The following is a 16,021-nucleotide window of genomic DNA, read 5'->3' as shown; positions in this document are numbered from 1 at the left end:
TCCTTCAACAGGCTTTTGGTGCAAGTTCAGCCTCTCAAGAGTGACACTGCAGGGCACAGTATGTGCAGCTGCATGGGTTAGTGCTTTGGGGGAAGCTGTGGTCCCCATCAGTGCCCACAAACAGGCACTGCCACCAGTGGGGCACTGGCCTGGCCATGCAGGCACTTTGCTCCTTGCAAACCTGGCTCCAAAGCACTTTCAAGTGTTCAATACATATTTTCTAAAATCTTCGCTGTGATCTCTTTTGCTTTGAACATTATTGGCAAAATTATCAGAGTCGTCCTGGCTCCAGGTGTGCTCAAAACAAAACAAATGCAGCCCGACTGCCAGGTTAATGAACTCTGGAGGAGATCTCACCCCTGCATGCAAACAGTCTGTGTGTTGTGGAAGATGACAAGAAACACAGTCACAAATGGCAGTATCCCCGATTGCAGTTGCCTCTTGACTATAAATATGGCCAAAAGTTGGTAGACTCGTTAGGAAAACCTGAGCACTTGTTCAACCAAGTTGTAAAGGGCTGGAGCAGTTCAGTCCTCAAAGAACAGCTGAGGGTTCAGCTGTTCAGAGCACACCCTGATTCTATTCTCTGAAGAGATATTTTTCAACAATCTGCACCTTACAATTTTTTAAGCACTCCTTAAATTAAAATTGAGGGCTTAAATGATAAAAACTATACTTTTTTCCTAGTTTGATTCCCCTGCAGGGCTGGGTGACTTTGCACGCAGCAGAAGACAAAACAGGCTTTTCACTGAATTTGTAAGCAGCCAAATGTGTACTAATCACACTAAAAACACACTGGGAGAGGGCACAGTGTCAGGCATAAAACACCTCTTTCTGCCACGATACTAAACCCACAGAATAATTGTCTCCAACAGAATTATCCGTGTTGTCGTGCACAGGGTGAGCTGTGCAGGGGGCCTGGAGAGGATGACAGTGACATTAGTGGCAGAGTTCAGCTGCCTCCTCAGCCATCTCCAGGGATACATGGCCTGTGTTCACCTCATGCCTGACAGGTGTCCCAGCATTCCCTGCCTGGGCAGTGCCAGCTGCTGGCCCAGCTCCCTGCTGGGATGGCTCTGTGCAGGCTGGGGGGCAGCTCGGGGGCTTCTGCTGTATGTCAGGCCAGCCAGAGCCATCTCCAGAGTAACAGTCCGTGCACCTGATCGTCTCACACTCTTCATGTGCCCTCCCTCCTTTTGGTCTAATGGCTGGTTTTGTGGTCTGGGATCTTCTAACACCTTGTTTTCCTTCTCCATGTCCACGTGGGCAGCCCATTATCTGCTCCTCCAGCTTGGTCCAGCCTTGGGACCCTCCAGGGTCTCAACCCTTACTGAAAGTATCCAGTCTTTCCATGTCAGGGGTGATGAAGGGGCAAACAGGAATCCTCTCCTAAAGGAATGAATGTAATTCTTAAATGATTGTTAAGAAATTTAACTGTGGTAATTCCCAAATAAGCCACGAGATGGCAAGTTATGATTGCATTAGGCACCTCGTACTCCTCTCACAACAGCAACGAGGCAGTCAACAGGAAAAGTTAAATTACAATCACTGGGATGGGAAAGGTACGTTTACAGGAACCATTTATGAAATCTAATGTTCCTTTTCTCTGCCTTTAAACTTGCTGGGATTCTCTGACATACAAAGGACTATTTTCCTCAGTAGTTTCTGGTTTGTTTGTTTGTTTGTTTTAAATAACAAAAATAAAGAGAATCGAGAGCATTTTCTCTGTTTCTTAAATATATTCTAAATAGTTTGGAAATAATGATTAAAGTAAAAAGTAATGAACCTGTGTTTATTTTTTCTTTTTGTGGGAGGACACGAGGACCCATGAGTCAAAAGCTGGAGATTAGTGATAATATTCAAGAGTAGGAATACAAGAATATTCCCACCTGTCCATTGCCATTCCTTGTCCGATTCTTATACCATCATTCATGCCAGTGGAGGAAATCTCTTCAGCTTTGGCCAATTCTGCAATGATGACTCAGCAGATAAAATGCTTTAGAATTTAAAAGATAAATTCCCTATAAAGACGTGATGTAATATAATTACTGAATAAAGACAATTTTTATAAATTCTGTAAGACTGATATTTTAACAGGAAATGGGCTAGATTCTACACCTAAGCCAAGTCTTGATCAAAACAGTTAAAGTCAATTTAACAAACAATGTCAAGGCAATTTATCAAGCCAAAACTGCTTGGTAGAGATGTGTATAGAAAAGAAAAAAAAAAAGAAAAGAAAAGAAAAGAAAAACAAAGAAAAGAAAAGAAAAGTTGATTTAAAAGTTTTTCTACAAAAAGATCTTCTTTCAGCAGGTGGAATTTGGGGCAGAATTATCAGAAGTTCTTAGTTTACACCCCCCCACCCCCACCCCCCGCTGCAAAACACTTCTAGCTTTCCAAAATTGTCTTCTGATTCTTTTGTTCCACAAGAAATACTGTGGAAAAAGGTAAGTGCTACATGCTTCTTTAATAAAACAGAACAAATGGCCTCTGTTGTATGAGCACATAATTTAAAAATTATGGTCCTGAATTCCTTTGTTTAAAAGTAAAGCTAAAGGAAAGAAACCTTTCCAACAGTCTGAGAAAGGAAACAATATCCTTTCAGCCTAAAGACACCCTTTGAATGTCTGACTATGGAGAAAAATCCCTTTTGGAAGATGAAGTCTTTCTGCCATTCTGGTTGCAAAGAAACACACTAGCTAATGTTTTTCGTTTCTTGTCCTAAAAGTTTATTTGTTTGTGTGATACTGTTAAAAACTGATGGAGAGAGGTGGTGATAGATGCTAATCAACCACTGCAATGTCCTGCATGAAATACATCCAAACTAAGTGCTTTGCTACCACATGGATGCTAAAACAGGTGCAGTTACTGTCCCTGCTGAGGTGATAGTCTGACTCAGATCACTGACTTACTATTTATTTGCTTTTTCACATTACAAAAACCCTATTTTGTGGCACTGCTTGTGGTTTCAAGACAAGCCAAATCCTTCACCCGTGGAATGGAAGCAGCTGTACTGTTCTGTTTCAAAGATGTGCAAATACCACTGCTGAAAGGTGAGGAAAGGGAGGAGAGAATATGTGTGAAAACATGGAAGGAGCCAGTGTCCAGGTTAGGAATCAAGAGTGAAACCCTGGTTACATTAAAGCCTAAGGGAATTCTGCCTTCAATTCTATGGCTTTCCAGATCTCCTTTGCCTGTAGTGTGATTGTCCTCTCTCAAAGTTCATCCCTGCCCATGTTTGCTACTTTCTCCTCAGGTAAAATCTTCACACTTCATCTTGTCTGTTAGGATTCATTAGCATTTAACAACGAGAAATCCCCTCAAACTGCTGGAACCAAGCTCCTCTAGCAAGGAATAACATTTTCTACACTCTGTGAATTTGAGTGGCAGACAGTATCACAGTACAGTGCATCTATTCGTGAACATTTACATCATTTATATCCAACCCTTCATCTTTCAGCAGCAGTTAACTGACTCCGTGACTAAACAGCAATGCAAAACCTCTGTGACAGTGACAAGTGGTGATAACCAGCCTGCTGACAGCCTTGTCCACGTGCACTGCTGTGCTTGTTTAAAGAACATCATGAGCAATACAACATCTTCAATACAGCCTCATTGCTGCTGGCTTATCTCAGGTAGACCTTGAAGGTCAAAGAGAAGGTAGCTCTGTTTTTGGAATAATAGGGGTGTCTCTCTGGTTTTATTCAAGTCCACGATAACTGTCAAATCAACTTCAACAGAACCAGGATTTTATTAAGGGCTTCACTGCAAATGTTTTAAAACATCAGATACTCACAGGAAGTTGAGCTGTTGGGGGTGTGTCTTGTTTCCTGTGAAAAGACAGGATGAATTAGGAGAGTATGTGCTCTAAATTGCTAGAAAAGATGAAATTATATACTTGTTCATCGTTTGCCAGCTCCTTGCTTCCTTGTATCCTGGTTTCTCTTTACAGCATGAACTGCTTCACTTTTGTGTGTTTGTGTACATGTACATTCATAGAAATCAACATACACAAGGCTTTTTTTTCACAGAGATCTGAAAAAGGTTGGGTTCAGTTAACAAATTCTCTCTGCTCAAACACTGCTCTGAAGTGTGCTAGAAACCAGCTTTGATCCTGACAACTGCCAGGACAGTAGGGAAAACCCAGTCCAAAGGGAATAAAGCTACCTGTGGTGTGCTCTTCCAAAACCCTGGTCCAACATCAACCTTAGCAAGGGGATTCTTCCCTCAAATATTTGGTGTATATATGACAAACACTAGGAACTCCCATCTCACCCTGTAAGTACAGCCTTGGCTGGAGTATTTGCTGCCTTTTCTGTTGTCACCATAAAGGATAAACTCTGCCAAAAGTAGCAGGTCCACTTCTCACTGGATGTGTGCTGGGCTCAAGTTAATGTAGGACTTGAGTTGGCTAAGAGGGTTTATATGTACTTAATGTGCACATCTATTACCCTTTTGTTTTAAGATGTGTGAAAATTATTCAGGGACTAATATTAAAAATAAGACAATCGTGATTAATTTTCCACAATGATCTATTTGGCTTATATTACTTGAATCAAATATGGGGTTCAAGCTTCACTTGCCTGTGCTTGCTTGAAAACAAATAAAGTCAAGTGCGGTTTACTGTCAAAGCCGTCTACATATGAAACAAAATCAGCAGGAAGAAAAAGGTCTGAATCATTATTATCTGGAAAATGTCAGAAAATAAGTGGAGCACAGCTGTCTGAACAATAAACAGATGGCTAGCAAGAATGGGATTATTTATCAATAAACTGATAAGGAACTACAATGAGGGCTGAGGCTCTACTTATGCCCAGTTTTACAAAAAGGATTCACACTCTGCAATTAATTCAACAAATAAGTAAGCATATGATTTTTTGGCTTAAACCAACTTATTATTCTCTTCTTAAAATAAAATCAATGGAAAAATTTTAATAAAGTCTGATTTCTTAGGCTATATTCATACCAGCGTTGAAAATGCAATTCATTATTTATTATCATAAAAACCAAATAAGCTGGAAACCTCTGTGAGATAAGAATAGGAATTACAAAAATAAAGCTGAAGTTTATATTACATGTGCATTGAAAGTCAAGAACATATCATGACAGATTTATATATAAAGAAAATTACTCCTATATCCTACTCAGTGATTACAATGAGAAAGGTAAAACATGTCTGACAACTTATTGCCTTATAAAGATGTTTTATATTTAAAATACTCCATACTCTTCCCATTTTTGCATTATTCATTAGTAGTTCAATTTAGTTACAAGAAACAAAAACTTAATTTTTATGTACAGATAGCATTACATTAACTGTAGTTACATTTAAGCCTCCTGTAATTAAAGACATTTAATCCCAAATGCTAAGAAAAAGCCTCTGGAGACCATTAACTTGAAAATTTGTTTACAACTTTTGGATAGGATTTGAGGATGCTAACTTTCAACCCTGAAAAAGTCACCTCGCTATTTATTTAAATTAAACTTTCATGGATTTAAAATCCAATTTAAATATTCATGACAAATATGCTTCTTATTTAGGGAGAAATGCATGCATTAGAAAGCATACTGATTAAACTCAATGTAGTTTTAATGGAAACAGGTAAACTCTTGATTAGTGGCCAGTAAAAATCTGTTTTAATTTACATAAACCCACATCTTCTCTTTGAACCCAAGGTCTACCTCATTTAACTTTGTGTCGCTTGACATAAATAATTTTAGTATTGTTATACCACTGCTAATGACTTTCAGCAGAATCTTATAACATACTCTGACACAGGGTTTATAATATTAATGCTAAAAAAGAAGATGAATACAAAAGAGCGAAGAAATAGATTTATTTTTTGCTACATCATTAATTTTTAAGTCGTTCCTCCTAAACTCTCAGTAATTTTTTTTTTCAGCTCTTGATTCAGAAATATCTCTTGCTTTTTCAGAAAGCCTGTTTCAACACAGGAGATTTGCGGATTTTTAGTCACAATGAATTCCGTGTTGCTTTCAGTCACAGCCACGCAGCAAGTGGGACGTGTGTAGTAGTTTAGCCTGGGCCTTCCTTGGTGACCAGTTTGTAACCAAGGAAGCGCCCATATTACCCGGTATTCCCTACGATTTTTACGTAAGCCAGGAGTATAAGAAGAAAGGAGGAGAGGCCTTCACCCTCTTTCCTTCCAGTGGCTCTGAGGGTGCGGGTTCCCTGTTGTTGGTTCTGCCGTGGTGGGGAGCGAGGCCTGGTAAGGCCTTGTCGACCTTGGGAGACGGAGGTTGCCGGTGGTCATTCCGGCGCAATTTTCTGTTGTCCCAAAGAGAGTAGTAAGATATTCTTTTGCTAATTCTTTAGTTTGCTAGATCCTGAGTTTCTGATCGTGTGTATATCTATTTTGGGGGTTTTTTTGTTTGTTTTTTTTTTTCCTTCCCCCTTCCCTTTCCCTTTTCCTTTTGAAACTGTACATATATTTCAATTGTATATAAATGTAATATAAGTGTAAATGTATTTTTATATATTGCTTTAGCTGCCTCTCTCTCGTTTCGGTTCTCTTGGTTTTTTTCTTTTCCCTTGATTTTGGGGGAGGGCGGGAGCTCTTGTGGTGAGGTTTGGAGACTTGGCAGGGAGCCAGCTTCAAACCACCTCAACATGGCAGCCAGTGAGGAATCCACGTGTGTGTGAACACAGAGTGATCACAGCGTTAATTTGCTGCTCACACCAGAAATGACCTGACACCTGGTTTGGCAAAATGGAAATTCAAGCCAAGAAACACTTGGAAGTCGTCACTCAAGGCACCAGCAGAGCAGAGCTGGCTGGGTGAACATCTATTTACACCTAAGCCCTGCAGTCTGCACCCGAGGAGGGCTCATCTACCCAAGCAGTGACACGGTCTTTTACTCAGCAGGAAAGAGCAGAAAATGGGCAATGTCATTTTCTCCTTTATGTCCAACCATTCCCCATACCCAGAACCAGCCAGGAAGCAAATCCTAAATGTTTTTGTTTTGAGACAATGTGTATAATTTTAAAGTGCTTTTGCTGGATGGAGGTAAAACACGTCATGCAGAATGGTTTTTAACTCCATATCTTGTTCTCTTATTTATCTTATAGGTGCACACGTTATTCCTTCGTCAAGAGAAAGCAGAACAAGAAAGAAAACACTTAGATGCAGTAAGAGCTCTGGTCTGCTAAGCAACAGAAAGGTAAAAACCTGGAAGTAGCATCCTAGAACAAATAGGTTCTCCATGGTCATCAGCAAGACTTGTTTGGGACCACTGTTAACTACTGAGGCCACAGAGCTATTCAGTGATGTTGAAACATATTTTCATCATAAAAGTGATAAAAAGGTTAACCTTTAGCTTTATCACAATAAATATCTGAAACAAGACTTGTGGCAGAATTAAATACAAGGAACATTCACAACATTTGACTTAGTTTCAATCCCTTACAAACACTTAAATGAACAATTGAAAATCCTTCAAGATCCCTCAGATTAAAAAGGCACACTTAATTTGGCTAAAATTGGCTGCAATTTGCATCAAACCGTACTGTTCCAAGCCTTATATTATCAACTGAAATGCTTAAAACTGAAAAAAAAAAGAGATACACACATTTAACTGGATTTTTAGAATGAAAAGAACTACAGTCAATGTCAGAGCAGTTGTTGGCTTCAGAGAGCACTAGGCCAGGCCTGATAGCAGCTGGTCATGTTTGTAATATAGGGCATGAAAATATCTGAATCAACTAACCCACAAAAATGCAAGCGATACTCAAGGATGGCAGTAAAAGCAGAATTGAGTGCAAGAAACTTGAATACAGTCAAGCATAAAGAAAAATACATAAAGCTTGTGAACAGTACATGGAACTTGCAATTAATACTATGTTTAACGTGGTATTAATGCTAATAAACTATTTGCCAGGTGGGTGTAAACCACAGTGATAACCTGTTTACAAGAGTGAAATATTCTAGGAGCAGAATTCTGTCTCATCTGTGGAAACTGTAAAAAAATATCAGGGTTCTGGAGGGCAATGAGAAAACAGTTGTGGTAATTAATTCTTGTAAGTAATTGTTGACTGAAGGATTTGCAAAGTCCCTGCCTGTGAGATGAGATCAGGTCTTTCTGCCCCTGGATCTGACTCGACTAAAAAAAACCCACACAAACAAAAAAGGCTTAAATGTTCTCTGAAGAACTGTAATTGATATAAAAAACCATTAACATGCAATTATCATGCTTTGACTTCATAGCATCTCAACAGCCAGATCATGAAAGATGGTACAAATATACACTTTGCACACTTGCAGAAGCCTGGGTGAAATCATAAAGAAATCTTAACGTAAGCAGGACATGGCTAAATATTTAAACAATTATCTCTAGTGAAAACCAAGGCCATGTTTCTGTTTGGTTGCTCCTGCACCAACAGGCAAAGAAAACTTAACCCAGGAAGTTTTAGCCTTTGGAGCAAAACTTCCAGAAGTTTTATATTTCAGTGTGTCCACCCCTCCTCTCTTTCTAGTTTTTTTGTTGTTGTTTTTTGTTTGTTTGTTTTTGTGGGGTCTTTACTTTTTTTTTTAATTGAGCATTTGTGCTCAATTTGTGCAGTGGAATCTTTCAGTTTAGGATCCAGATATATCACAGAGAACAATAAGTTTTAGCATCAGATATCAACCTCTTATTTAATATGTAAGATTCAAAATTCAGCAATGAGACAAATCTTCCATTTTGTCAGAAATCAATATCTAATTTACCTTAGCAGTACTTCAGAAGCAGAATTCATTGGAAGTTATCACTAGAGTGGGTATCTGTGCTAGCTCATTTGCAGCTCATAATTCAAAAATCTATTTTAAAGACATGTTGTCCAGTACAAAATATTACACACAAATGAGCTTGTTACAGTCAACACTTTCCTTGAAACAACACGAATATTTTTCATTAGCAACTCTCATCTCTGAGAGATCGTCTTGTCTGTGCATTAATTACACTGCCCTTTGTGCAAATGAATTTAGTTCCCATGTGCTCTGGGGCAGGGAATGTATACTTTTTCACTCAAAATAATTTGGCAACTATAGCATGGCACTGTAAATAAATGCATTTTTATTGCAGACACACCTAAGAACATGCATGACTTTTCAAAATCCTTGGTGCTGTAAACTTGCAGAGGATACTTATGTCTGACATTCTCTCTCCTAGAAGGTTCCACATTTAGTTTAAAACAAGAGATCAAAGAGTGGGAGAAAAGTTTGTTGTTTTGTTGTGGTTTCTTGCAAGACAGATCATCAGATATTGGCACGTACTCCAGCAACTTGCTATTTAACCCAAGTGACAAGGCTTTGCCTCCTTTGCACTGGATTTAATATTCTATAAATGAATGATTTACATGTAAGTGTAGAGAACTGAAGGTCTTTATTTAAAGGATTTAAAATTTCAGATTTCCAGAGCTTGCCACAATTCTAAATTGGGAGTAAGACAGAAATTTTTCATTTCCTAGATCAAAACTTAAAAACTGTAAAAGCTTAATGGAAAAACTGTTTCAATTCCTAATAGACATTTCTGTTTGTTTCAATAAAGTGTGAAAATAAGATGTATTACTCAGACATCAGCACTTAAAGATCTAATGATTTATGTCTTGTTTTTTTCATGTGTCCTGAAGTCATTTGACTGTGTTTAACCACAGAAAAATCTATCAGTAACTACTAAAGAGATTATGAACTTCTTAGTAGATTTTTGCTATTTATTACCATCAGTTATTTCAAGAGTAAATCCCAGTGATGCAATAATCTCAGCTAAAATAAAATAAGCTTGTCTCCACAAATTAGTCTCATCAATACCCAGAGAGAACTTTACAGATTTCCTACAGTTGCTGCTTGGGTATGTTTTCTCTTGAAGTTATAAAATCATAACCAGTATAAGCCACAAGGTGACACTTTAGGACTACTGGAAAGAGATTATCATCTTGGCAAAATAAATAATTTTGACACTGGAATGAACTGGGCCAATTATTAAGTACACAGCAAGTGTGAAATTGGTCTAAGTCTTTTCTGAAGGGGATTGATTGCCTGGCTGCTGAGAGGCAGGCAGCCAAGTGCTGTATTGACCCACAAGAAGAAGAAAGGAACTCAGAAAATTTTTATGGAGGGGTCTGCCTTCCTGTTCTCAAAGCCATAAACCAATTTTATTTATGGAGATGAAAACCAAATCAGAACAGTGTGCCTGACTTGAAAGGCTTGCATTTTCAAGGAGAGCACCTCCAAACCTGGCACTTAGAAGTGGCAACATGAGATAGATGTGTGTGTAGCTGGAAATAAACCATACATTCAGCAAGTCCATAGATCACTGACACTTGTTTCAGCAACTGTTCTCTAATATGCTGCAAGTGAAAGAAAGTGGGTTAGAAGACATCATTTCCCCATGTGCTCAGTGGACAGCTCTGCCACAAGCTACAGAATCAATGCTGGGTTCTAACAGCAAAGTTGTTATTAGAAAATTCTGATTCAATACTAACAAGTCTTTCTAGAGAGACACCAATTCTTAGCAAATCCTTGATGCAATTTGATTAAAACCCCAACCTTTCTATAACAGATAGTGCCATAAATACTGAGAACAAAAATACAAACATTTCAGAACAAGGAAAAAAAAATGCACCTGGGAACACGCCTGTGATTCTTTTTGCATGTCTTTTCCAGACTTTAAATCCTTTCCCAAAATTATGTTCCTCAAGGATGCCAGCAATAGGCAGAATGTACACATGTGAAATAAGATGCTCATGACATTCTGAAGAAGTGCCCCAGGCTCCCCAGGGGAACAGGAGACTGGCAGGGCCAGTCAACAGAATCGTGGAATCACAGAATATACTGAGGTGGAAGGGACCCACCAGGATCATTGTGTACCAACTCTTACCCTTGCAGAGGACCACCTCCAGGAGTCACACCATGTGCCTGAGAGACTTATCCAAATGCTTCTTGAGCTCTGGCAGCCTTGGTGCTGTGATCAGTTCCCTGGGGAACCTGTTCAGTGCCCAATCACCCTCTGGGTAAAGAACCTTTTTCTAATATCCAACCTAAACCTCCCCTGACACGACTTCAGGCCAGTCCCTCAGGTCCTGTCAGTGGTCACCACAGAGAAGAGCTCAGTGCCTGCCCCTCCCATTCCCCTCATGAGGAAGCTGTAATTGCAGTGAGGTCTCCCCTCAGTCTCATCTTCTCCAGCTGAACAGACCAAGTGCCCTCAGCCACTCCTCACACAGCTTCAAGGTTCTTCACCATCCTCATTGCCCTCCTTTAGACACTCTCTAATAGCTCACACAACCTGAGCTAGAGTTCACCTCTCACTGCTCTGCCAAGTCACCCTGGAGCACAGTATTTGCTTGCCTTAGTTGAAAAAGTCAATTTAGTTGACAAGTCAACTGAGGGCCCTCATGTAGCCCCTTGAGGAAGAGACAGGTGGACATTATTTCCCTGTTTTTTCATCTCTTACTCTCAGATTGTCTTGCTGAGATAGGTAAAGAGATAAAAGGACTTAGGACTTTCTTGGACATTATTGTACTGTGTTAAAAAGCACAGTGCAAACCTGTTTTTCCTAAAGTCCCAGCACCTGTTAGACAATGATGTGTAAAGTAAGTTGATACTTCACTTTCTAAAATTCTGAGCATTCATAGAAAAGCAAACAAGACTGAGTTTCTTGGATATGGAGAAAAGTCTAAAAACATGGCAATACCATTTATTCTCTGTAAATTTGACAGAGATTTATAGATTTTAAAACACTATTTTTTTTGCTGTTAGTTTTAGTACATTCTTTTCTACTTGAAAAATTCCCTTTCCCTACCGATTTTACCATTTTCCAATCAGCAGCTTTTTCCTCCCCTTTCCTACAGGGAATAGGCTATCATGGCAGACTTTCCTTTATTTGTTTATGTACCTCTGTATTATTAATAAGCCCTGGGAAGAGGGTTTGTTACTTAAGCTCCCTCTGCTGGCTCTCCAGCAGCAGAAACACAACAGATGAAAGGTTTTTCTCTTGCATTCCCTTTTTATTAGGCTTAGAGCTGAGAAACTGCTGTTGCCCAAGTTAGAGAGCACTTCCTCCACAAAGGAAGTGCAGAGGACCCAGAATACTAATGTAATAAAGAAGCTACTGGAACTAGGGACAGTAGCATCATGTATAAAATATTACTTAGGTAAGTCTGTACTTACTGCCTGCAGCACTCAGCTTCAGGCAAGGCACTCACAAATTGGGAAATGCACTTCCTTCCACCCCTCATTCTCACCTGCTCAGGATTTAATGCCAATTGTGTTCTTGACAGTCATAAAGCTTTCTCAATTATGAATATTTCACTCCCACCATTTCAAAATCAACTTTGGATATTTAGGTCTTCACTAAGACTTTATATACAGACTTTGCAGATTGAAATGAGTTCCTACAGGACTGTGAATTCTGTTCCAGCGGTTCCACGAGGATGTAAAGGATATTACTTCTCCCCCAGGAAAATTTTAAGAATCTTTTAAAAATAAAATAAAATTGTATGATCTGCAAATTAACAAACAAGAATATAATTTGACATTCCTCACTATTCACAGTTTCATCACCTGATTTATACTAGCTCTGCACCTGCACTGAAAGGATTTGGAATAATTCAGAGCATATTGTTGAAGCGTGATTACTAAGGATATGACAAAAAAAGCACCTTGAAGGTCCCTGCAAAAGCCAGGAAGGGTTAAACAGACACATTGAGAAAACTAAGGATGTAGAAGAGATTAAAATTCATAGGAAATAAAGTATGTGATTATTTTGGCATTTGGTTTATATTTCATTTAAGTTCATCTAAAGAACTGCCCGAAGACTTACTCTCTTGAAGGAAAGAGAAACATTCCCCGTTTTTTCTGTCATCAGTAAATAATCTTTAAGTGTTCTCTGAAATATTTTCCCTCTCCAGGAGTTTAAAGAAATGACACCACCAGTTCCCAGTTGCTTTGCTAGAAGGATAAAGAAGAGGCAGAGGGTTCATAGTGCTCTTTCCCTATTGCAGACAGACATCCCATCTCTCAACTCTTCCCTGCCTCTTTTCCTCTTCTGCTAAAGAGCTATCTAGGGCTAAACTCATCACTTGGCCAAAAGCAATGGAAGTTTTCCCATCTATTCAAAGAGTACCTAAAGGTTTAATTTGGATGGTGAACTGGTTCCTTCCAGTGTGACAATCAGGACTGGGCATCCAAGAAGTGGGCTACTGTTCTTGCTAAATTAATGCTATTTCCCAACCAGTTCCATACAGGTCGATTTTTCATTATATGACACTTGGACATAAAAAGTTCTTATGAATACACCTGTATTTTGACACAATCACAGTATAAAGACATTTGAAACATAATAGTCAAAGTATTGTACAGATCATCACAGAAGGCAGGGATGCACTGGGAAGAGCAAGACAGCCTTGGCTTCAGGGCCTTCTGACATCAAGAGCTCTGATCCTACTGCACTGCTTTTTAGAATTCCCACAACCCTGTTTTTAACCACAGTAAACAGTTGCTGAAGCCTTAATGAACCATATGTTCAGGATGGCAAATGCTCCGCTCTAAGAAAAGCCATAAATTCATTTGCATTTTCCAAAACTCCCCAATCAGTTCGTTCTTCTCTGTAAATTGTCAAATATAAATGTCTCCTTCCAAGAATATAAATGAAATTTGTGTTTTATTGTACATTTCATGCTGATACACGTAATGGAACTCACATCACTTAAAGCACTGGGGGCGTGAGCACCTCAAGGTTTGCTCTGGGCTGGAATCAGGAATGGTGGCTCAAGGCAATCTCAGATCAATGATTATATAGTTCCTTGTACTTCCATAAAAGCATCTTTCTGTTATACACGTATGACTGTCATGTTTTTTCCAGCAGAAACTCAATACTGAATTTCTTCCTGAACAAAAGCTTTCCTCTGTTTCATTGCTGTTCTTAGAAATGATACAGAATCAAAAGGAATATTGTTTCAGACTAAGAATCTGGAGTATTTGGCTTATCAGAATACTTTTAACCATGTCCACAAGCATGCTGAATATTCATCAGTATCTTATACTATTTCAGAGGGAGCACAAGCAGTTTAAGAGGCATTGCCAATGATGACCTCTTTGGTTTCATTTATGTGGAATGTTCCTTTCTTATTTATCCTGTGAACTCTTCAGAGTAGGTACAATCTCTTAATCCATTTGTACAGTGCCTAGCACAGTGCAGATTAGTGCCTAAAGTGTCTAAATAATGATGATTTCCAGTGGTTGCTATCTATCAGAATCCATTTTAAGGCTTCCAGCAGAGGTCACAATTGCTCAGTGGTTCCCAGGAATTCTTTTCTACACAGCAAACTAATTTCTGAAATCAAAGCTAGAAGGCTTCACTGCATAGCTGAGACTTTGCTGCAACCAAACGTGCATTAGATTATTTATTGGTAAGGGAAGAAAAGATGTAGCTAATTAATAATTGCCTCATATTTTGGAAAGCTAATGAAGTAGCTTTGGTCTCTTACAAAAATAATTTGCCATAAAAGATGAAGTCTCAGAGCTAAAGCAAATCATTTAATAGATTAACTGCCTATCAGTAGTAATTTGCTTATGAAAAAGATACTCATATTAGAGAGGATGACTTTCATTCATGAATAGTTAAGGGTTTCACCATTGCCAACAAAAAAAATACTTATTGTTTAAACTCTGGATTTTCATATTTGCCAACAGCGTTTTCTGGATTCCTCTATTGTATCACAGGCCTGCTTTGATCTCTCAGTCTCCTCCTCCTGCTATTTTATACTTGATTCTCAGCCCTGTGTCAAGGCTGTTGCTCACTGTAGATTTAGCCATTCATGCAGCTGTTGCATCAGTAAAGGCTTTGCTCTGATTTTTCCTCTCCATTTTATCTGACCACCCCCCTGACCATTACTGCTGCTTTCTGTTATCCTTCTGCCTTTCTCTTCTTGATTTCCTCACACAACAACAGTTTCCACTCCAGCTTCCTTTGTGGCTTTGCCATTCCCATCTCTCTCTCTCTCTCTCTCTCTCTCTCTCTCCCTCTCTCTCTCTCTCTCTCTCTCTCTCTCTCTCCCTCTCTGCTGTTTTTAACGATCTGTTCAGTCCTTGAAATACAGTTTTAAATTTTAGTTATGCACAATTCTAAAGAAAACAGCAATGCAGATGTTTCTGCTCTCAGCAGCAGCAGTAAGAAAGAGAGGGAGATACAGTCCTTGAGTGAAAGGTCAGTAAAAAGTAATGAGAGCTATGAAGACTTCAAAAAAATTCTGCCTCCCTGCATTGCATTTTCAAAACAGTTGAAGAATTTGAGTGAATGAAATGTGTAGAATAGCTAGGTGATGAAATTCATACCATCAAAGGTAATTCCTTTCTTCCCGACCACAAGGAAAGCTTCAGTTTTAATCCTGACTGGCAACAAAGTGGGTTTGTTTGTGGTTTTGCTTTTTTTCTTTTACATTTGCAAGGATGATGAATAATTATGTGCATACCTGCCAGACCAAAGTTAAAGTATCTGCCAAGCTCTTTTTGATACTACAATGCATTGGGGAAAAATAAAGTCTAGCCACATTTTATTATGCATTTATTTATCAAAAATCTGTCATGCACATCTACCCTACCAGATTGCAGACTTAAAAGGTAAGAACAAAGGCTGTTTGTTTTGAGTAAAGTAATCTGCAGACTAACTCTATTGCTGTACTTAGAAAAGACTTACATCCTCTGCAAGGGCAAGGGGAAAAAACAAACCATCAACTCTGAGAGAACGAGATTTATTTAGCATTTTAAAGTTTCTTGAATGAAGTTTACAAAGTGATTCAGTCTGCTATTATTTATTTAGTCCTCTCCCAAGGACTATCAGTTATAGTAAGCTGCATAAAACTGTTTGGATCTTTCTTCCTTTATGGATTGCTGTTTGAAGTGTGTACAGAAACTTCACTTGTTTGGGTATTAGTTCAATGAAAGCAGAGATAAGCCCAAATCAAACTAACAACTAACAGATTCCTGAGTCTATAAAAATTTAGGAGAAAATACTGAAAACCACC

This window comes from Lepidothrix coronata, unplaced genomic scaffold (genome assembly GCF_001604755.1).
Source record: "Lepidothrix coronata isolate B3197 unplaced genomic scaffold, Lepidothrix_coronata-1.0 Scaffold73, whole genome shotgun sequence".
Taxonomy (NCBI): domain Eukaryota; kingdom Metazoa; phylum Chordata; class Aves; order Passeriformes; family Pipridae; genus Lepidothrix; species Lepidothrix coronata.
This window is presented reverse-complemented; position numbering follows the sequence as displayed.